We start from the raw sequence: 25,065 nt of genomic DNA on the forward strand, positions 1-25,065 counted from the left end.
ACTTACCACTTTGTTATTTAATATACTGAATAAAATAACGGAACCGCCAATCACCACACAACTCGAAGCGCTTATTGGCCGATTTTTTTATTAATTGAATAAACAAAACAACACAAGCACCAATCACCACACAACCCAGGGTGCTAACTGGCCACTTTGTTTATTAATTAAATAAATAACACAACACAAGTGTCGATCACCACACAATCTAAACCGCTTACTGGCCACTTTGTTAATTAATATAGAGAATATAATAACAAAAGTGCCAATCACCACACAACCCAGGTCGCTTACTGGCCTCTTTGTTTATAAATTAAATAAATAAAACATTAAAAGTGTCGATAACAACACAATCCAAACCGCTTACTGGCCACTTTGTAAATTAATATAGAAAATATGATAACAAAAGCGCCAATCACCACACAACCCAGGGCGCTTGCTAGTCAATTTATTTATTATTTAAGTAAATAAAATAACACAAGCGCCAATCACCACACAACTCGGGGTGCTTACTAACCACTTTGTTAATTAATATACTAAATAAAATAACAAAAGTACCAATCACCACACATCCCAGGGCGCTTACTGGCCGCTTTGTTTATTAATTAAATAAATAAAACAACACAAGTGTCGATCACCACACAACCCAGGGTGCTTACTGGCTACTTTGTTAATTAATATAGAGAATATAATAACAAAAGCGCCAATCACCACACAACCCAGATCGCTTACTGGCCGCTTTGTTTATAAATTAAATGAATAAAACAACACAAGTGTCGATCACCACACAACCCAAACCGCTTACTGGCCACTATTGTTAATTAATATAAAAAATATAATAACAAAAGCGCCAATCGCCACACGACCCAGGGCGCTCACTGGCCGATTTATTTATTATTTAAGTAAATAAAATAACACAAGCGCCAATTACCACACAACCCAGGGCGCTTACTAACCACTTTGTTAATTAATATACTAAATAAAATAACAAAAGTGCCAATCAGCACACAACCTGGGGTGCTTACTAACCACTTTGTTAATTAATATACTAAACAAAATAACAAAAGCGCCAATCACCACACATCCCGGGGCACTTACTAACCACTTTTTTATTTAATATACTAAACAAAATAACAAAAGCGCCAATCAGCACACAACCTGGGGTGCTTACTAACCACTTTGTTAATTAATATACTAAACAAAATAACAAAAGCGCCAATTACCACATATCCCAGGGCACTTACTAACCGCTTTGTTTATTAATAAAATAAATAAAACAACACAAGTGTCGATCACCATACAACCCAGGGTCCTTACTTACCGATTTGTTAATTGATATAATAAATAAAATAACAAAAGCACCAACCGCAACAAAACCCAGGGCGCTTACTGGCCACTTCGTAAATCATATAGAAAATATGATAACACAAGCGCCAATCACCACACAACCCGGGGCGCTTACTGGCCAAATTATTTATTATTCAAGTAAATAAAAGAACACAAGCGCCAATCACCACACAATCCGGGGCGCTTACTAACCACTATGTTAATTAATGTACTAAATAAAATAACAAAAGCGCTTATCAGCACACAACCCCTGGTGCTTACTAACCACTTTGTTAATTAATATACTAAATAAAATAACAAAAGCGCCAATCACCACACATCCCAGGGCACTTACTTACCACTTTGTTATTTAATATACTGAATAAAATAACGGAACCGCCAATCACCACACAACTCGAAGCGCTTATTGGCCGATTTTTTTATTAATTGAATAAACAAAACAACACAAGCACCAATCACCACACAACCCAGGGTGCTAACTGGCCACTTTGTTTATTAATTAAATAAATAACACAACACAAGTGTCGATCACCACACAATCTAAACCGCTTACTGGCCACTTTGTTAATTAATATAGAGAATATAATAACAAAAGTGCCAATCACCACACAACCCAGGTCGCTTACTGGCCTCTTTGTTTATAAATTAAATAAATAAAACATTAAAAGTGTCGATAACAACACAATCCAAACCGCTTACTGGCCACTTTGTAAATTAATATAGAAAATATGATAACAAAAGCGCCAATCACCACACAACCCAGGGCGCTTGCTAGTCAATTTATTTATTATTTAAGTAAATAAAATAACACAAGCGCCAATCACCACACAACTCGGGGTGCTTACTAACCACTTTGTTAATTAATATACTAAATAAAATAACAAAAGTGCCAATCACCACACATCCCAGGGCGCTTACTGGCCGCTTTGTTTATTAATTAAATAAATAAAACAACACAAGTGTCGATCACCACACAACCCAGGGTGCTTACTGGCTAGTTTAATAATTAATATAGAGAATATAATAACAAAAGCGCCAATCACCACACAACCCAGATCGCTTACTGGCCGCTTTGTTTATAAATTAAATGAATAAAACAACACAAGTGTCGATCACCACACAACCCAAACCGCTTACTGGCCACTATTGTTAATTAATATAAAAAATATAATAACAAAAGCGCCAATCGCCACACGACCCAGGGCGCTCACTGGCCGATTTATTTATTATTTAAGTAAATAAAATAACACAAGCGCCAATTACCACACAACCCGGGGCGCTTACTAACCACTTTGTTAATTAATATACTAAATAAAATAACAAAAGTGCCAATCAGCACACAACCTGGGGTGCTTACTAACCACTTTGTTAATTAATATACTAAACAAAATAACAAAAGCGCCAATCACCACACATCCCGGGGCACTTACTAACCACTTTTTTATTTAATATACTAAACAAAATAACAAAAGCGCCAATCACACAACCCAGGGCGCTTGCTAGTCAATTTATTTATTATTTAAGTAAATAAAATAACACAAGCGCCAATCACCACACAACCCGGGGAGCTTACTAACCACTTTGTTAATTAATATAATGAATAAAATAACAAAAGCACCAATTACCACACAACCCAGGGCGCTTACTGGCCAATGTATTTATTGTTTAAGTAACTAAATTAACAGAAGCGCCAATCACCACACAACCCAGGGCGCTCACTGGCCAATTTATTTATTATTTAAGTAAATAAAATAACACAAGCGCCAATCACCACACAACCCGGGGCGCTTACTAACCACGTTGTTAATTAATATACTAAATAAAATAACAAAAGCGCCAATCAGCACACAACCCGGGGCGCTTACTGGCCAAATTATTTATTATTCAAGTAAATAAAATAAGACAAGCGCCAATCACCACACAACCCAGGGTGCTTACTTACCGATTTGTTAATTGATATAATAAATAAAATAACAAAAGCACCAACCGCAACAGAACCCGGGATGCTTACTAACCACTTCGTTAATTAATATACTAAATAAAATAACAAAAGTACCAATCACCACACATCTCAGGGCGCTTACTGGCCGCTTTGTTTATTAATTATATAAATAAAACAACACAAGTGTCGATCACCACACAACCCAGGGCGCTTACTGGCCACTTTGTTAATTGATATAGAGAATATAATAACAAAAGTGCTAATCACCACACAACCCAGGTCGCTTACTGGCCGCTTTGTTTATAAATTGAATAAATAAAACAACACAAGGGTCGATCACCACACAATCCAAACCGCTGACTGACCACTTTGTTAATTAATAAAGAAAATATAATAACAAAAGCGCCAATCACCACACAACCCAGGGCGCTTGCTAGTCAATTTATTCATTATTTAAGTAAATAAAATAACACAAGCGCCAATCACCACACAACCCGGGGAGCTTATTAACCACGTTGTTAATTAATATAATGAATAAAATAACAAAAGCGCCAATCACCACACAGCCCATGGTGCTTACTAACCACTTTGTTATTTAATTAACTGAATAAAATAACGGAAGCTCCAATCACCACACAACTCGAAGCGCTTTCTGGTCAAATTTTTTATTAATTAAATAAATTGAATAACAGGAGCACCTTTTACCACACAACCCGGGGTGCTTTCTAGCCGATTCATTTATCATTTAAGTAAATAAAATAACACAAGCGTCAATCACCACACGACCCGGGCCGCTTACTTACCATTTTGTTAATTGATATAATAAATAAAATACAAAAACCACTAATCTTTACACAACCCGAGGCGCTTACTGGCCGATTTATATATTATTTAAGTAAATAAAATAACACAAGCACCAATCACCACACAACCCGGGGCGCTTACTGGCTGATTTATTTATTATTTAAGTAAATAAAATAACACAAGCGCCAATCACCACACAACACAGGGCGCTTACTTGCCGATTTGTTAATTGATATATAGTAAATAGAATAACAGAAGCGCCAATCACAACGCAACCCGGTGTGCTTACTAACATCTTTGTTAATTAATATACAAAATAAAATAACAAAAGCGCCAATTACCACATATCCCAGGGCACTTACTAACCTCTTTGTTTATTAATAAAATAAATAAAACAACACAAGTGTCGATCACCATACAACTCAGGGCGCTTACCAGCCACTTTATTAATTAATATAGAAAATATAATATTAAAAGCGCCAATCACCACACAACCCAGGGCGCTTACTGGCCACTTCGTAAATCATATAGAAAATATGATAACAAAAGCGTTAATCACCACACAACCCAGGGCGCTAACTAACCACTTTGTTAATTAATATACTAAATAAAATAACAAAAGCGCCAATCAGCACACAACCCGGGGCGCTTACTGGCCAAATTATTTATTATTCAAGTAAATAAAATAAGACAAGCGCCAATCACCACACAACCCAGGGTGCTTACTTACCGATTTGTTAATTGATATAATAGATAAAATAACAAAAGCACCAACCGCAACAGAACCCGGGGTGCTTACTAACATCTTTGTTAATTAATATACAAAATAAAATAACAAAAGCGCCAATTACCACATATCCCAGGGCACTTACTAACCGCTTTGTTTATCAATAAAATAAATAAAACAACACAAGTGTCGATCACCATACAACCCAGGGTGCTTACTTACCGATTTGTTAATTAATATAATAAATAAAATAGCAAAAGCACCAACCGCAACACAACCCAGGGCGCTTACTGACCACTTCGTAAATCATATAGAAAATATGATAACACAAGCGCCAATTACCACACAACCCGGGGCGCTTACTAACCACTTTGTTAATTAATATACTAGATAAAATAACAAAAGCGCCAATCAGCACACAACCCGGGGCGCTTACTGGCCAAATTATTTATTATTCAAGTAAATAAAATAAGACAAGCGCCAATCACCACACAACCCAGGGTGCTTACTTACCGATTTGTTAATTGATATAATAAATAAAATAACAAAAGCACCAACCGCAACAGAACCCGGGGTGCTTACTAACCACTTCGTTAATTAATATACTAAATAAAATAACAAAAGTACCAATCACCACATATCTCAGGGCGCTTACTGGCCACTTTGTTTATTAATTATATATATAAAACAACACAAGTGTCGATCACCACACAACCCAGGGCGCTTACTGGCCACTTTGTTAATTGATATAGAGAATATAATAACAAAAGTGCTAATCACCACACAACCCAGGTCGCTTACTGGCCGCTTTGTTTATAAATTGTATAAATAAAACAACACAAGTGTCGATCACCACACAATCCAAACCGCTGACTGGCCACTTTGTTAGTCAATAAAGAAAATACAATAACAAAGGCGCCAATCACCACACAACCCAGGGCGCTTGCTAGTCAATTTATTCATTATTTAAGTAAATAAAATAACACAAGCGCCAATCACCACACAACCCGGGGAGCTTATAAACCACGTTGTTAATTAATATAATGAATAGAATAACAAAAGCGCCAATTACCACACAACTTAGGGCGCTCACTGGCCGATTTATTTGTTATTTAAGTAAATAAAAGAACACAAGCACCAATCACCACACAATCCGGGGCGCTTACTAACCACTATGTTAATTAATGTACTAAATAAAATAACAAAAGCGCTTATCAGCACACAACCCCTGGTGCTTACTAACCACTTTGTTAATTAATATACTAAATGAAATAACAAAAGCGCCAATCACCACACATCCCAGGGCACTTACTTACCACTTTGTTATTTAATATACTGAATAAAATAACGGAACCGCCAATCACCACACAACTCGAAGCGCTTATTGGCCGATTTTTTTATTAATTGAATAAACAAAACAACACAAGCACCAATCACCACACAACCCAGGGTGCTAACTGGCCACTTTGTTTATTAATTAAATAAATAACACAACACAAGTGTCGATCACCACACAATCTAAACCGCTTACTGGCCACTTTGTTAATTAATATAGAGAATATAATAACAAAAGTGCCAATCACCACACAACCCAGGTCGCTTACTGGCCGCTTTGTTTATAAATTGAATAAATAAAACATTAAAAGTGTCGATAACAACACAATCCAAACCGCTTACTGGCCACTTTGTAAATTAATATAGAAAATATGATAACAAAAGCGCCAATCACCACACAACCCAGGGCGCTTGCTAGTCAATTTATTTATTATTTAAGTTAATAAAATAACACAAGCGCCAATCACCACACAACTCGGGGTGCTTACTAAACACTTTGTTAATTAATATACTAAATAAAATAACAAAAGTACCAATCACCACACATCCCAGGGCGCTTACTGGCCGCTTTGTTTATTAATTATATAAATAAAACAACACAAGTGTCGATTACCACACAACCCAGGGCGCTTACTGGCCACTTTGTTAATTGATATAGAGAATATAATAACAAAAGTGCCAATCAACACACAACCCAGGTCGCTTACTGGCCGCTTTGTTATAAATTAAATAAATAAAACAACACAAGTGTCTATCACCACACAATCCAAACCGCTGACTGGCTACTTTGTTAATTAATATAGAAAATATAATAACAAAAGCGCCAATCACCACACAACCCAGGGCGCTTGCTAGTCAATTTATTCATTATTAAAGTAAATAAAATAACACAAGCGCACAATCACCACACAACCCGGGGCGCTTACTGGCTGATTTATTTATTAATTGAGTAAATAAAATAACACAAGCGCCAATCACCACACAACCCAGGGCGCTCACTTGCCGATTTGTTAATTGATATAATAAATAAAATAACAAAAGCGCCAATCACAACACAACCCGGGGTGCTTACTAACCACTTTGTTAATTAATATACTAAATAAAAAAAACAAAAGTGCTAATCACCACACATCCCGGGGCGCTTACTGGCCGCTTTGTTTATTAATTAAATTAATAAAACAACACAAGTGTCGATCACCACACAACCCAGGGTGCTTACTGGCTACTTTGTTAATTAATATAGAGAATATAATAACAAAAGCGCCAATCACCACACAACCCAGATCGCTTACTAGCCGCTTTGTTTATAAATTAAATGAATAAAACAACACAAGTGTCGATCACCACACAACCCAAACCGCTTACTGGCCACTATTGTTAATTAATATAAAAAATATAATAACAAAAGCGCCAATCGCCACACGACCCAGGGCGCTCACTGGCCGATTTATTTATTATTTAAGTAAATAAAATAACACAAGCGCCAATCACTACACAACCCGGGGCGCTTACTAACCACTTTGTTAATTAATATACTAAATAAAATAACAAAAGTGCCAATCAGCACACAACCTAAGGTGCTTACTAACCACTTTGTTAATTAATATACTAAACAAAATAACAAAAGCGCCAATCACCACACATCCCGAAGCACTTACTAACCACTTTTTTATTTAATATACTAAACAAAATAACAAAAGCGCCAATCAGCGCACAACCCGGGGCGCTTACTGTCTGATTAATTTATTATTTAAGTAAATAAAATAACACAAGCTCCAATCACAACACAACCCAAAACGCTTACTGGCCACTTTGTTAATTAATATAGAAAATATAATAACAAAAGCGCCAATCACCACACAACCCAGGGCGCTTGCTAGTCAATTTATTTATTATTTAAGTAAATAAAATAACACAAGCGCCAATCACCACACAACCCGGGGAGCTCACTAACCACTTTGTTAATTAATATAATGAATAAAATAACAAAAGCACCAATTACTTCACAACCCAGGGCGCTTACTGGCCGATGTATTTATTGTTTAAGTACATAAAATAACACAAGCGCCAATCACCACACAACACAGGGCGCTTACTTGCCGATTTGTTAATTGATATATAGTAAATAGAATAACAGAAGCGCCAATCACAACGCAACCCGGTGTGCTTACTAACATCTTTGTTAATTAATATACAAAATAAAATAACAAAAGCGCCAATTACCACATATCCCAGGGCACTTACTAACCGCTTTGTTTATTAATAAAATAAATAAAACAACACAAGTGTCGATCACCATACAACTCAGGGCGCTTACCAGCCACTTTATTAATTAATATAGAAAATATAATATTAAAAGCGCCAATCACCACACAACCCAGGGCGCTTACTGGCCACTTCGTAAATCATATAGAAAATATGATAACAAAAGCGTTAATCATCACACAACCCAGGGCGCTAACTAACCACTTTGTTAATTAATATACTAAATAAAATAACAAAAGCGCCAATCAGCACACAACCCGGGGCGCTTACTGGCCAAATTATTTATTATTCAAGTAAATAAAATAAGACAAGCGCCAATCACCACACAACCCAGGGTGCTTACTTACCGATTTGTTAATTGATATAATAGATAAAATAACAAAAGCACCAACCGCAACAGAACCCGGGGTGCTTACTAACATCTTTGTTAATTAATATACAAAATAAAATAACAAAAGCGCCAATTACCACATATCCCAGGGCACTTACTAACCGCTTTGTTTATTAATAAAATAAATAAAACAACACAAGTGTCGATCACCATACAACCCAGGGTGCTTACTTACCGATTTGTTAATTGATATAATAAATAAAATAACAAAAGCACCAACCGCAACACAACCCAGGGCGCTTACTGGCCACTTCGTAAATCATATAGAAAATATGATAACACAAGCGCCAATTACCACACAACCCGGGGCGCTTACTAACCACTTTGTTAATTAATATACTAGATAAAATAACAAAAGCGCCAATCAGCACACAACCCGGGGCGCTTACTGGCCAAATTATTTATTATTCAAGTAAATAAAATAAGACAAGCGCCAATCACCACACAACCCAGGGTGCTTACTTACCGATTTGTTAATTGATATAATAAATAAAATAACAAAAGCACCAACCGCAACAGAACCCGGGGTGCTTACTAACCACTTCGTTAATTAATATACTAAATAAAATAACAAAAGTACCAATCACCACATATCTCAGGGCGCTTACTGGCCACTTTGTTTATTAATTATATATATAAAACAACACAAGTGTCGATCACCACACAACCCAGGGCGCTTACTGGCCACTTTGTTAATTGATATAGAGAATATAATAACAAAAGTGCTAATCACCACACAACCCAGGTCGCTTACTGGCCGCTTTGTTTATAAATTGTATAAATAAAACAACACAAGTGTCGATCACCACACAATCCAAACCGCTGACTGGCCACTTTGTTAGTCAATAAAGAAAATACAATAACAAAGGCGCCAATCACCACACAACCCAGGGCGCTTGCTAGTCAATTTATTCATTATTTAAGTAAATAAAATAACACAAGCGCCAATCACCACACAACCCGGGGAGCTTATAAACCACGTTGTTAATTAATATAATGAATAGAATAACAAAAGCGCCAATTACCACACAACTTAAGGCGCTCACTGGCCGATTTATTTGTTATTTAAGTAAATAAAAGAACACAAGCACCAATCACCACACAATCCGGGGCGCTTACTAACCACTATGTTAATTAATGTACTAAATAAAATAACAAAAGCGCTTATCAGCACACAACCCCTGGTGCTTACTAACCACTTTGTTAATTAATATACTAAATGAAATAACAAAAGCGCCAATCACCACACATCCCAGGGCACTTACTTACCACTTTGTTATTTAATATACTGAATAAAATAACGGAACCGCCAATCACCACACAACTCGAAGCGCTTATTGGCCGATTTTTTTATTAATTGAATAAACAAAACAACACAAGCACCAATCACCACACAACCCAGGGTGCTAACTGGCCACTTTGTTTATTAATTAAATAAATAACACAACACAAGTGTCGATCACCACACAATCTAAACCGCTTACTGGCCACTTTAATAATTAATATAGAGAATATAATAACAAAAGTGCCAATCACCACACAACCCAGGTCGCTTACTGGCCGCTTTGTTTATAAATTGAATAAATAAAACATTAAAAGTGTCGATAACAACACAATCCAAACCGCTTACTGGCCACTTTGTAAATTAATATAGAAAATATGATAACAAAAGCGCCAATCACCACACAACCCAGGGCGCTTGCTAGTCAATTTATTTATTATTTAAGTAAATAAAATAACACAAGCGCCAATCACCACACAACTCGGGGTGCTTACTAACCACTTTGTTAATTAATATACTAAATAAAATAACAAAAGTACCAATCACCACACATCCCAGGGCGCTTACTGGCCGCTTTGTTTATTAATTATATAAATAAAACAACACAAGTGTCGATTACCACACAACCCAGGGCGCTTACTGGCCACTTTGTTAATTGATATAGAGAATATAATAACAAAAGTGCCAATCAACACACAACCCAGGTCGCTTACTGGCCGCTTTGTTATAAATTAAATAAATAAAACAACACAAGTGTCTATCACCACACAATAAAAACCGCTGACTGGCCACTTTGTTAATTAATATAGAAAATATAATAACAAAAGCGCCAATTACCACACAACCCAGGGCGATTGCTAGTCAATTTATTCATTATTAAAGTAAATAAAATAACACAAGCGCCAATCACCACACAACACGGGGCGCTTACTGGCTGATTTATTTATTAATTGAGTAAATAAAATAACACAAGCGCCAATCACCACACAACCCAGGGCGCTCACTTGCCGATTTGTTAATTGATATAATAAATAAAATAACAAAAGCGCCAATCACAACACAACCCGGGGTGCTTACTAACCACTTTGTTAATTAATATACTAAATAAAAAAAACAAAAGTGCTAATCACCACACATCCCGGGGCGCTTACTGGCCGCTTTGTTTATTAATTAAATAAATAAAACAACACAAGTGTCGATCACCACACAACCCAGGGTGCTTACTGGCTACTTTGTTAATTAATATAGAGAATATAATAACAAAAGCGCCAATCACCACACAACCCAGATCGCTTACTAGCCGCTTTGTTTATAAATTAAATGAATAAAACAACACAAGTGTCGATCACCACACAACCCAAACCGCTTACTGGCCACTATTGTTAATTAATATAAAAAATATAATAACAAAAGCGCCAATCGCCACACGACCCAGGGCGCTCACTGGCCGATTTATTTATTATTTAAGTAAATAAAATAACACAAGCGCCAATCACTACACAACCCGGGGCGCTTACTAACCACTTTGTTAATTAATATACTAAATAAAATAACAAAAGTGCCAATCAGCACACAACCTAAGGTGCTTACTAACCACTTTGTTAATTAATATACTAAACAAAATAACAAAAGCGCCAATCACCACACATCCCGAAGCACTTACTAACCACTTTTTTATTTAATATACTAAACAAAATAACAAAAGCGCCAATCAGCGCACAACCCGGGGCGCTTACTGTCTGATTAATTTATTATTTAAGTAAATAAAATAACACAAGCTCCAATCACAACACAACCCAAAACGCTTACTGGCCACTTTGTTAATTAATATAGAAAATATAATAACAAAAGCGCCAATCACCACACAACCCAGGGCGCTTGCTAGTCAATTTATTTATTATTTAAGTAAATAAAATAACACAAGCGCCAATCACCACACAACCCGGGGAGCTCACTAACCACTTTGTTAATTAATATAATGAATAAAATAACAAAAGCACCAATTACTTCACAACCCAGGGCGCTTACTGGCCGATGTATTTATTGTTTAAGTAACTAAATTAACAGAAGCGACAATCACCACACAACCCAGGGCGCTCACTGGCCAATTTATTTATTATTTAAGTAAATAAAATAACACAAGCGCCAATTACCACACAACCCGGGGCGCTTACTAACCACTTTGTTAATTAATATACTAAATAAAATAACAAAAGCGCCAATCAGCACACAACCCGGGGCGCTTACTGGCCAAATTATTTATTATTCAAGTAAATAAAATAAGACAAGCGCCAATCACCACACAACCCAGGGTGCTTACTTACCGATTTGTTAATTGATATAATAAATAAAATAACAAAAGCACCAACCGCAACACAACCCGGGGTGCTTACTAACCACTTCGTTAATTAATATACTAAATAAAATAACAAAAGTACCAATCACCACACATCTCAGGGCGCTTACTGGCCGCTTCGTTTATTAATTATATAAATAAAACAACACAAGTGTCGATCACCACACAACCCAGGGCGCTTACTGGCCACTTTGTTAATTGATATAGAGAATATAATAACAAAAGTGCTAATCACCACACAACCCAGGTCGCTTACTGGCCGCTTTGTTTATAAATTAAATAAATATAACAACACAAGTGTCGATCACCACACAATCCAAACCGCTGACTGGCCACTTTGTTAATTAATAAAGAAAATATAATAACAAAAGCGCCAATCACCACACAACCCAGGTCACTTACTGGCCACTTTGTTTATAAATTAAATAAATAAAACAACACAAGTGTCGATCACCACACAACCCAGGGCGCTTACTGGCCACTTTGTTAATTGATATAGAGAATATAATAACAAAAGTGCTAATCACTACACAACCCAGGTCGCTTACTGGCCGCTTCGTTTATAAATTAAATAAATAAAACAACACAAGTGTCGATCACCACACAATCCAAACCGCTGACTGGCCACTCTGTTAATTAATAAAGAAAATATAATAACAAAAGCGCCAATCACCACACAACCCAGGGCGCTTGCTAGTCAATTTATTCATTATTTAAGTAAATAAAATAACACAAGCGCCAATCACCACACAACCCGGGGAGCTTATTAACCACTTTGTTAATTAATATAATGAATAAAATAACAAAAGCGTTATTTACCACACAACCCAGGGCGCTTACTGGCCGATGTATTTATTGTTTAAGTAACTAAATTAACAAAAGCGCCAATCAGTACACAACCCGGGGCGCTTACTGGCCAAATTATTTATTATTTAAGTAAATAAAATAAGACAAGCGCCAATCACCACACAACCCATGGTGCTTACTAACCACTTTGTTATTTAATATACTGAATAAAATAACGCAAGCTCCAATCACCACACAACTCGAAGAGCTTTCTGGTCAAATTTTTTATTAATTAAATAAATTGAATAACACGAGCACCTTTTACCACACAACCCGGGGTTCTTACTAGCCGATTCATTTATCATTTAAGTGAATAAAATAACACAAGCGTCAATCACCACACGACCCAGGGCGCTTACTTACCATTTTGTTAATTGATATAATAAATAAAATACAAAAACCACTAATCTTCACACAACCCAAGGCGCGTACTGGCCGATTTATATATTATTTAAGTAAATAAAATAACACAAGCGCCAATCACCAAACAACCCGGGGCGCTCACTGGCTGATTTATTTAGTATTTAAGTAAATAAAAAAACACAAGCGCCAATCACCACACAACACAGGGCGCTTACTTGCCGATTTGTTAATTGATATATAGTAAATAGAATAACAGAAGCGCCAATCACAACACAACCCGGTGTGCTTACTAACATCTTTGTTAATTAATATACAAAATAAAATAACAAAAGCGCCAATTACCACATATCCCAGGGCACTTACTAACCGCTTTGTTTATTAATAAAATAAATAAAACAACACAAGTGTCGATCACCATACAACCCAGGGCGCTTACCAGCCACTTTATTAATTAATATAGAAAATATAATATTAAAAGCGCCAATCACCACACAACCCAGGGCGCTAACTAGCAACATTATTTATTATTTAAGTAAATAAAATAACACAAACGCCAATCACAACACAACCCGGGGCGCTTACTAACCACTTTGTTAATTAATATACTAAATAAAATAACACAAGCACCAATCAGCACACAACCCAGAAAGCTTACTGGCTGATTTAATTATTATTTAAGTAAATAAAATAACACAAGCGCCAATTACCACACAACTTAGGGCGCTCACTGGCCGATTTATTTGTTATTTAAGTAAATAAAAGAACACAAGCGCCAATCACCACACAATCCGGGGCGCTTACTAACAACTATGTTAATTGATGTACTAAATAAAATAACAAAAGCGCTTATCAGCACACAACCCCTGGTGCTTACTAACCACTTTGTCAATTAATATACTAAATGAAATAACAAAAGCGCCAATCACCACACATCCCAGGGCACTTACTTACCACTTTGTTATTTAATATACTGAACAAAATAACGGAACCGCCAATCACCACACAACTCGAAGCGCTTATTGGCCGATTTTTTTATTAATTGAATAAACAAAACAACACAAGCACCAATCACCACACAACCTAGGGTGCTAACTGGCCACTTTGTTTATTAATTAAATAAATAACACAACACAAGTGTCGATCACCACACAATCTAAACCGCTTATTGGCCACTTTGTTAATTAATATAGAGAATATAATAACAAAAGTACCAATCACTACACAACCCAGGGTGCTTACTTACCGATTTGTTAATTGATATAATAAATAAAATAACAAAAGCACCAACCGCAACACAACCCGGGGTGCTTACTAACCACTTTGTTAATTAATATACTAAATAAAATAACAAAAGTACCAATCACCACACATCTTAGGGCGCTTACTGGCCGCTTTGTTTATTAATTATATAAATAAAACAACACAAGTGTCGATCACCACACAACCCAGGGCGCTTACTGGCCACTTTGTTAATTGATATAGAGAATATAATAACAAAAGTGCTAATTACCACACAACCCAGGTCGCTTACTGGCCGCTTTGTTTATAAATTAAATAAATAAAACAACACAAGTGTCGATCACCACACAATCCAAACCGCTGACTGGCCACTTTGTTAATTAATAAAGAAAATATAATAACAAAAGCGCCAATCACCACACAACCCAGGGCGCTTGCTAGTCAATTTATTCATTATTTAAGTAAATAAAATAACACAAGCGCCAATCACCACACAACCCGGGGAGCTTATTAACCACTTTGTTAATTAATATAATAAATAAAATAACAAAAGCGCCAATTACCACACAACCTAGGGCGCTTACTGGCCGATGTATTTATTGTTTAAGTAACTAAATTAACAAAAGCGCCAATCACTACACAACCCGGGGCGCTTACTGGCCAAATTATTTATTATTTAAGTAAATAAAATAAGACAAGCGCCAATCACCACACAACACAGGGCGCTTACTTGCCGATTTGTTAATTGATATATAGTAAATAGAATAACAGAAGCACCAATCAGCACACAACCTAGGAAGCTTACTGGCAGATTTTTTTATTATTTGAGTAAATAATAAAACACAAGCATCGATCACCACACAACCCGGGGCGCTTACTGGCTGATTTAATTATTATTTGAGTAAATAAAATAACACAAGCGCCAATTACCACACAACTTAGGGCGCTCACTGGCCGATTTATTTGTTATTTAAGTAAATAAAATAAGACAAGCGCCAATCACCACACAACCAACGGTGCTTACTTGCCGATTTGTTAATTGATATAATAAATAAAATAACAAAAGCACCAACCACAACACAACCCGAGGTGCTCACTAACCACTTTGTTAATTAATATAATGAATAAAATAACAAAAGCGCCAATTACCACACAACCCAGGGAGCTTACTAACCACTTTGTTAATTAATATAATGAATAAAATAACAAAAGCGCCAATTACCACACAACCCAGGGCGCTTACTGGCTGATGTATTAATTGTTTAAGTAACTAAATCAACAGAAGCGCCAATCACCACACAACCCAGGGCACTCACTGGCCAATTTATTAATTATTTAAGTAAATAAAATAACACAAGCGCCAATCACCACACAACCCGGGGCGCTTACTAACCACTTTGTTAGTTAATATACTAAATAAAATAACTAAAGCGCCAATCAGCACACAACCCGGGGCACTTACTGGCCAAATTATTTATTATTTAAGTAAATAAAATAAGACAAGCGCCAATCACCACACAACCAACGGTGCTTACTTGCCGATTTGTTAATTGATATAATAAATAAAATAACAAAAGCACCAACCACAACACAACCCGGGGTGCTCACTAACCACTTTGTTAATTAATATACTAAATAAAATAACAAAAGTACCAATCACCACACATCCCAGGGCGCTTACGGGCCGCTTTGTTTATTAATTATATAAATAAAACAACACAAGTGTCGATCACCACACAACCCAGGGCGCTTACTGGCCACTTTGTTAATTAATATAGAGAATATAATAACAAAAGTGCCAATCACCACACAACCCAGGTCGCTTACTGGCCGCTTTGTTTATAAGATAAATAAATAAAACAACACAAGTGTCGATCACCACACAATCCAAACCGCTGACTGGCCACTTTGTTAATTAATATAGAAAATATAATAACAAAAGCGCCAATCACCACACAACCCAGGGCGCTTGCTAGTCAATTTATTTATTATTTAAATAAATAAAATAAAACAAGCGCCAATCACCACACGACCCGAAGAGCTTACTTACCACTTTGTTAATTAATATAATGAATAAAATAACAAAAGCGCCAATTACCACACAACCCAGGGCGCTTACTGGCCGATGTATTTATTGTTCAAGTAACTTAATTAACAGAAGCGCCAATTATCACACAACCCAGGACGCTCACTGGCCAATTTATTCATTATTTAAGTAAATAAAATAACACAAGCGCCAATCACCACACAACCCGGGGCGCTTTCTAACCACTTTGGTAATTAATATACTAAATAAAATAACAAAAGCGCCAATCAGTACACAACCCGGGGCGCTTACTGGCCAAATTATTTATTATTTAAATAAATAAAATAAGACAAGCACCAATCACCACACAACTCGGGGCACTTACTAACCACTTTGTTGATTAATATACTAAATAAAATAACAAAAGCGCCAATCAGTACACATCCCGGGGTGCTTACTAGCCGATTTATTTATTATTTAAGTGAATAAAATAACACAAGCGTCAATCACCACACGACCCGGGGCGCTTACTTACCATTTTGTTAATTGATATAATAAATAAAATACAAAAACCACTAATCTTTACACAACCCGAGGCGCTTACTTGCCGATTTATATATTATTTAAGTAAATAAAATAACACAAGCGCCAATCACCACACAACCCGGGGCGCTCACTGGCTGATTTATTTATTATTCAAGTAAATAAAATAAGACAAGCGCCAATCACCACACAACCCAGGGTGCTTACTTACCGATTTGTTAATTGATATAATAAATAAAATAACAAAAGCACCAACCGCAACACAACCCGGGGTGCTTACTAACCACTTTGTTAATTAATATACTAAATAAAATAACAAAAGTACCAATCACCACACATCTCAGGGCGCTTACTGGCCGCTTCGTTTATTAATTATATAAATAAAACAACACGAGTGTCGATCACCACACAACCCAGGGCGCTTACTGGCCACTTTGTTAATTGATATAAAGAATATAATAACAAAAGTGCTAATCACCACACAACCCAGGTCGCTTACTGGCCGCTTTGTTTATAAATTAAATAAATAAAACAACACAAGTGTCGATCACCACACAACCCAGGGCGCTTACTGGCCACTTTGTTAATTGATATAGAGAATATAATAACAAAAGTGCTAATCACCACACAACCCAGGTCGCTTACTGGCCGCTTTGTTTATAAATTAAATAAATAAAACAACACAAGTGTCGATCACCACACAATCCAAACCGCTGACTGGCCACTTTGTTAATTAATAAAGAAAATATAATAACAAAAGCGCCAATCACCACACAACCCAGGGCGCTTGCTAGTCAATTAATTCATAATTTAAGTAAATAAAATAACACAAGCGCCAATCACCACACAACCCGGGGAGCCTATTAACCACTTTGTTAATTAATATAATGAATAAAATAACAAAAGCGCCAATTACCACACAACCCAGGGCGCTTACTGGCCGATGTATTTATTGTTTAAGTAACTAAATTAACAAAAGCGCCAATCAGTACACAACCCGGGGCGCTTACTGGCCAAATTATTTATTATTTAAGTAAATAAAATAAGACAAGCGCCAATCACCACACAACCCATGGTGCTTACTAACCACTTTGTTATTTAATATACTGAATAAAATAACGCAAGCTCCAATCACCACACAACTCGAAGAGCTTTCTGGTCAAATTTTTTATTAATTAAATAAATTGAATAACACGAGCACCTTTTACCACACAACCCGGGGTGCTTACTAGCCGATTCATTTATCATTTAAGTGACTAAAATAACACAAGCGTCAATCACCACACGACCCGGGGCGCTTACTTACCATTTTGTTAATTGATATAATAAATAAAATACAAAAACCACTAATCTTCACACAACCCAAGGCGCTTACTGGCCGATTTATATATTATTTAAGTAAATAAAATAACACAAGCGCCAATCACCACACAACCCGGGGCGCTCACTGGCTGATTTATTTATTATTTAAGTAAATAAAAAAACACAAGCGCCAATCACCACACAACACAGGGCGCTTACTTGCCGATTTATTTGTTATTTAAGTAAATAAAAGAACACAAGCGCCAATCACCACACAATCCGGGGCGCTTACTAACCACTATGTTAATTAATGTACTAAATAAAATAACAAAAGTGCTTATCAGCACACAACCCCTGGTGCTTACTAACCACTTTGTTAATTAATATACTAAATGAAATAACAAAAGCGCCAATCACCACACATCCCAGGGCACTTACTTACCACTTTGTTATTTAATATACTGAATAAAATAACAAAACCGCCAATCACCACACAACTCGAAGCGCTTATTGGCCGATTTTTTTATTAATTGAATAAACAAAACAACACAAGCACCAATCACCACACAACCTAGGGTGCTAACTGGCCACTTTGTTTATTAATTAAATAAATAACACAACACAAGTGTCGATCACCACACAATCTAAGCCGCTTATTGGCCACTTTGTTAATTAATATAGAGAATATAATAACAAAAGTACCAATCACCACACAACCCAGGGTGCTTACTTACCGATTTGTTAATTGATATGATAAATAAAATAACAAAAGCACCAACCGCAACACAACCCGGGGTGCTTACTAACCACTTTGTTAATTAATATACTAAATAAAATAACAAAAGTACCAATCACCACACATCTCAGGGCGCTTACTGGCCGCTTTGTTTATTAATTATATAAATAAAACAACACAAGTGTCGATCACCACACAACCCAGGGCGCTTACTGGCCACTTTGTTAATTGATATAGAGAATATAATAACAAAAGTGCTAATTACCACACAACCCAGGTCGCTTACTGGCCGCTTTGTTTATAAATTAAATAAATAAAACAACACAAGTGTCGATCACCACACAATCCAAACCGCTGACTGGCCACTTTGTTAATTAATAAAGAAAATATAATAACAAAAGCGCCAATCACCACACAACCCAGGGCGCTTGCTAGTCAATTTATTCATTATTTAAGTAAATAAAATAACACAAGCGCCAATCACCACACAACCCGGGGAGCTTATTAACCACTTTGTTAATTAATATAATGAATAAAATAACAAAAGCGCCAATTACCACACAACCCAGGGCGCTTACTGGCCGATGTATTTATTGTTTAAGTAACTAAATTAACAAAAGCGCCAATCACTACACAACCCAGGGCGCTTACTGGCCAAATTATTTATTATTTAAGTAAATAAAATAAGACAAGCGCCAATCACCACACAACCCATGGTGCTTACTAACCACTTTGTTATTTAATATACTGAATAAAATAACGGAAGCTCCAATCACCACACAACTCGAAGCGCTTTCTGGTCAAATTTTTTATTAATTAAATAAATTGAATAACACGAGCACCTTTTACCACACAACCCGGGGTGCTTACTAGCCGATTCATTTATCATTTAAGTGAATAAAATAACACAAGCGTCAATTACCACACGACCCGGGGCGCTTACTTACCATTTTGTTAATTGATATAATAAATAAAATACAAAAACCACTAATCTTCACACAACCCGAGGCGCTTACTGGCCGATTTATATATTATTTAAGTAAATAAAATAACACAAGCGCCAATCACCACACAACCCGGGGCGCTCACTGGCTGATTTATTTATTATTTAAGTAAATAAAATAACACAAGTGCCAATCACCACACAACACAGGGCGCTTACTTGCCGATTTGTTAATTGATATATAGTAAATAGAATAACAGAAGCACCAATCAGCTCACAACCTAGGAAGCTTACTGGCAGATTTTTTTATTATTTGAGTAAATAATAAAACACAAGCATCGATCACCACACAACCCGGGGCGCTTACTGGCTGATTTAATTATTATTTGAGTAAATAAAATAACACAAGCGCCAATTACCACACAACTTAGGGCGCTCACTGGCCGATTTATTTGTTATTTAAGTAAATAAAATAAGACAAGCGCCAATCACCACACAACCAACGGTGCTTACTTGCCGATTTGTTAATTGATATAATAAATAAAATAACAAAAGCACCAACCACAACACAACCCGGGGTGCTCACTAACCACTTTGTTAATTAATATAATGATTAAAATAACAAAAGCGCCAATTACCACACAACCCAGGGAGCTTACTAACCACTTTGTTAATTAATATAATGAATAAAATAACAAAAGCTCCAATTACCACACAACCCAGGGCGCTTACTGGCTGATGTATTAATTGTTTAAGTAACTAAATCAACAGAAGTGCCAATCACCACACAACCCAGGGCACTCACTGGCCAATTTATTAATTATTTAAGTAAATAAAATAACACAAGCGCCAATCACCACACAACCTGGGGCGCTTACTAACCACTTTGTTAGTTAATATACTAAATAAAATAACTAAAGCGCCAATCAGCACACAACCCGGGGCACTTACTGGCCAAATTATTTATTATTTAAGTAAATAAAATAAGACAAGCGCCAATCACCACACAACCAACGGTGCTTACTTGCCGATTTGTTAATTGATATAATAAATAAAATAACAAAAGCACCAACCACAACACAACCCGGGGTGCTCACTAACCACTTTGTTAATTAATATACTAAATAAAATAACAAAAGTACCAATCACCACACATCCCAGGGCGCTTACGGGCCGCTTTGTTTATTAATTATATAAATAAAACAACACAAGTGTCGATCACCACACAACCCAGGGCGCTTACTGGCCACTTTGTTAATTAATATAGAGAATATAATAACAAAAGTGCCAATCACCACACAACCCAGGTCGCTTACTGGCCGCTTTGTTTATAAGATAAATAAATAAAACAACACAAGTGTCGATCACCACACAATCCAAACCGCTGTCTAGCCACTTTGTTAATTAATATAGAAAATATAATAACAAAAGCGCCAATCACCACACAACCCAGGGCGCTTGCTAGTCAATTTATTTATTATTTAAATAAATAAAATAACACAAGCGCCAATCACCACACGACCCGAAGAGCTTACTTACCACTTTGTTAATTAATATAATGAATAAAATAACAAAAGCGCCAATTACCACACAACCCAGGGCGCTTACTGGCCGATGTATTTATTGTTTAAGTAACTTAATTAACAGAAGCGCCAATTATCACACAACCCAGGACGCTCACTGGCCAATTTATTCATTATTTAAGTAAATAAAATAACACAAGCGCCAATCACCACACAACCCGGGGCGCTTTCTAACCACTTTGGTAATTAATATACTAAATAAAATAACAAAAGCGCCAATCAGTACACAACCCGGGGCGCTTACTGGCCAAATTATTTATTATTTAAATAAATAAAATAAGACAAGCACCAATCACCACACAACTCGGGGCGCTTACTAACCACTTTGTTGATTAATATACTAAATAAAATAACAAAAGCGCCAATCAGTACACATCCCGGGGTGCTTACTAGCCGATTTATTTATTATTTAAGTGAATAAAATAACACAAGCGTCAATCACCACACGACCCGGGGCGCTTACTTACCATTTTGTTAATTGATATAATAAATAAAATACAAAAACCACTAATCTTTACACAACCCGAGGCGCTTACTTGCCGATTTATATATTATTTAAGTAAATAAAATAACACAAGCGCCAATCACCACACAACCTGGGGCGCTCACTGGCTGATTTATTTATTATTCAAGTAAATAAAATAAGACAAGCGCCAATCACCACACAACCCAGGGTGCTTACTTACCGATTTGTTAATTGATATAATAAATAAAATAACAAAAGCACCAACCGCAACACAACCCGGGGTGCTTACTAACCACTTTGTTAATTAATATACTAAATAAAATAACAAAAGTACCAATCACCACACATCTCAGGGCGCTTACTGGCCGCTTTGTTTATTAATTATATAAATAAAACAACACAAGTGTCGATCACCACACAACCCAGGGCGCTTACTGGCCACTTTGTTAATTGATATAGAGAATATATTAACAAAAGTGCTAATTACCACACAACCCAGGTCGCTTACTGGCCGCTTTGTTTATAAATTAAATAAATAAAACAACACAAGTGTCGATCACCACACAATCCAAACCGCTGACTGGCCACTTTGTTAATTAATAAAGAAAATATAATAACAAAAGCGCCAATCACCACACAACCCAGGGCGCTTGCTAGTCAATTTATTCATTATTTAAGTAAATAAAATAACACAAGCGCTAATCACCACACAACCCGGGGAGCTTATTAACCACTTTGTTAATTAATATAATGAATAAAATAACAAAAGCGCCAATTACCACACAACCCAGGGCGCTTACTGGCCGATGTATTTATTGTTTAAGTAACTAAATTAACAAAAGCGCCAATCACTACACAACCCGGGGCGCTTACTGGCCAAATTATTTATTATTTAAATAAATAAAATAAGACAAGCACCAATCACCACACAACTCGGGGCGCTTACTAACCACTTTGTTGATTAATATACTAAATAAAATAACAAAAGCCCCAATCAGTACACATCCCGGGGTGCTTACTAGCCGATTTATTTATTATTTAAGTGAATAAAATAACACAAGCGTCAATCACCACACGACCCGGGGCGCTTACTTACCATTTTGTTAATTGATATAATAAATAAAATACAAAAACCACTAATCTTTACACAACCCGAGGCGCTTACTTGCCGATTTATATATTATTTAAGTAAATAAAATAACACAAGCGCCAATCACCACACAACCTGGGGCGCTCACTGGCTGATTTATTTATTATTCAAGTAAATAAAATAAGACAAGCGCCAATCACCACACAACCCAGGGTGCTTACTTACCGATTTGTTAATTGATATAATAAATAAAATAACAAAAGCACCAACCGCAACACAACCCGGGGTGCTTACTAACCACTTTGTTAATTAATATACTAAATAAAATAACAAAAGTACCAATCACCACACATCTCAGGGCGCTTACTGGCCGCTTTGTTTATTAATTATATAAATAAAACAACACAAGTGTCGATCACCACACAACCCAGGGCGCTTACTGGCCACTTTGTTAATTGATATAGAGAATATATTAACAAAAGTGCTAATTACCACACAACCCAGGTCGCTTACTGGCCGCTTTGTTTATAAATTAAATAAATAAAACAACACAAGTGTCGATCACCACACAATCCAAACCGCTGACTGGCCACTTTGTTAATTAATAAAGAAAATATAATAACAAAAGCGCCAATCACCACACAACCCAGGGCGCTTGCTAGTCAATTTATTCATTATTTAAGTAAATAAAATAACACAAGCGCCAATCACCACACAACCCGGGGAGCTTATTAACCACTTTGTTAATTAATATAATGAATAAAATAACAAAAGCGCCAATTACCACACAACCCAGGGCGCTTACTGGCCGATGTATTTATTGTTTAAGTAACTAAATTAACAAAAGCGCCAATCACTACACAACCCGGGGCGCTTACTGGCCAAATTATTTATTATTTAAATAAATAAAATAAGACAAGCACCAATCACCACACAACTCGGGGCGCTTACTAACCACTTTGTTGATTAATATACTAAATAAAATAACAAAAACGCCAATCAGTACACATCCTGGGGTGCTTACTAGCCGATTTATTTATTATTTAAGTGAATAAAATAACACAAGCGTCAATCACCACACGACCCGGGGCGCTTACTTACCATTTTGTTAATTGATATAATAAATAAAATACAAAAACCACTAATCTTTACACAACCCGAGGCGCTTACTTGCCGATTTATATATTATTTAAGTAAATAAAATAACACAAGCGCCAATCACCACACAACCCGGGGCGCTCACTGGCTGATTTATTTATTATTCAAGTAAATAAAATAAGACAAGCGCCAATCACCACACAACCCAGGGTGCTTACTTACCGATTTGTTAATTGATATAATAAATAAAATAACAAAAGCACCAACCGCAACACAACCCGGGGTGCTTACTAACCACTTTGTTAATTAATATACTAAATAAAATAACAAAAATACCAATCACCACACATCTCAGGGCGCTTACTGGCCGCTTTGTTTATT

Source organism: Copidosoma floridanum, unplaced genomic scaffold, assembly GCF_036245765.1.
Source record: "Copidosoma floridanum isolate Cflo_tuat_1 unplaced genomic scaffold, Cflo_Japanese_pri ptg000034l, whole genome shotgun sequence".
NCBI classification, from domain to species: domain Eukaryota; kingdom Metazoa; phylum Arthropoda; class Insecta; order Hymenoptera; family Encyrtidae; genus Copidosoma; species Copidosoma floridanum.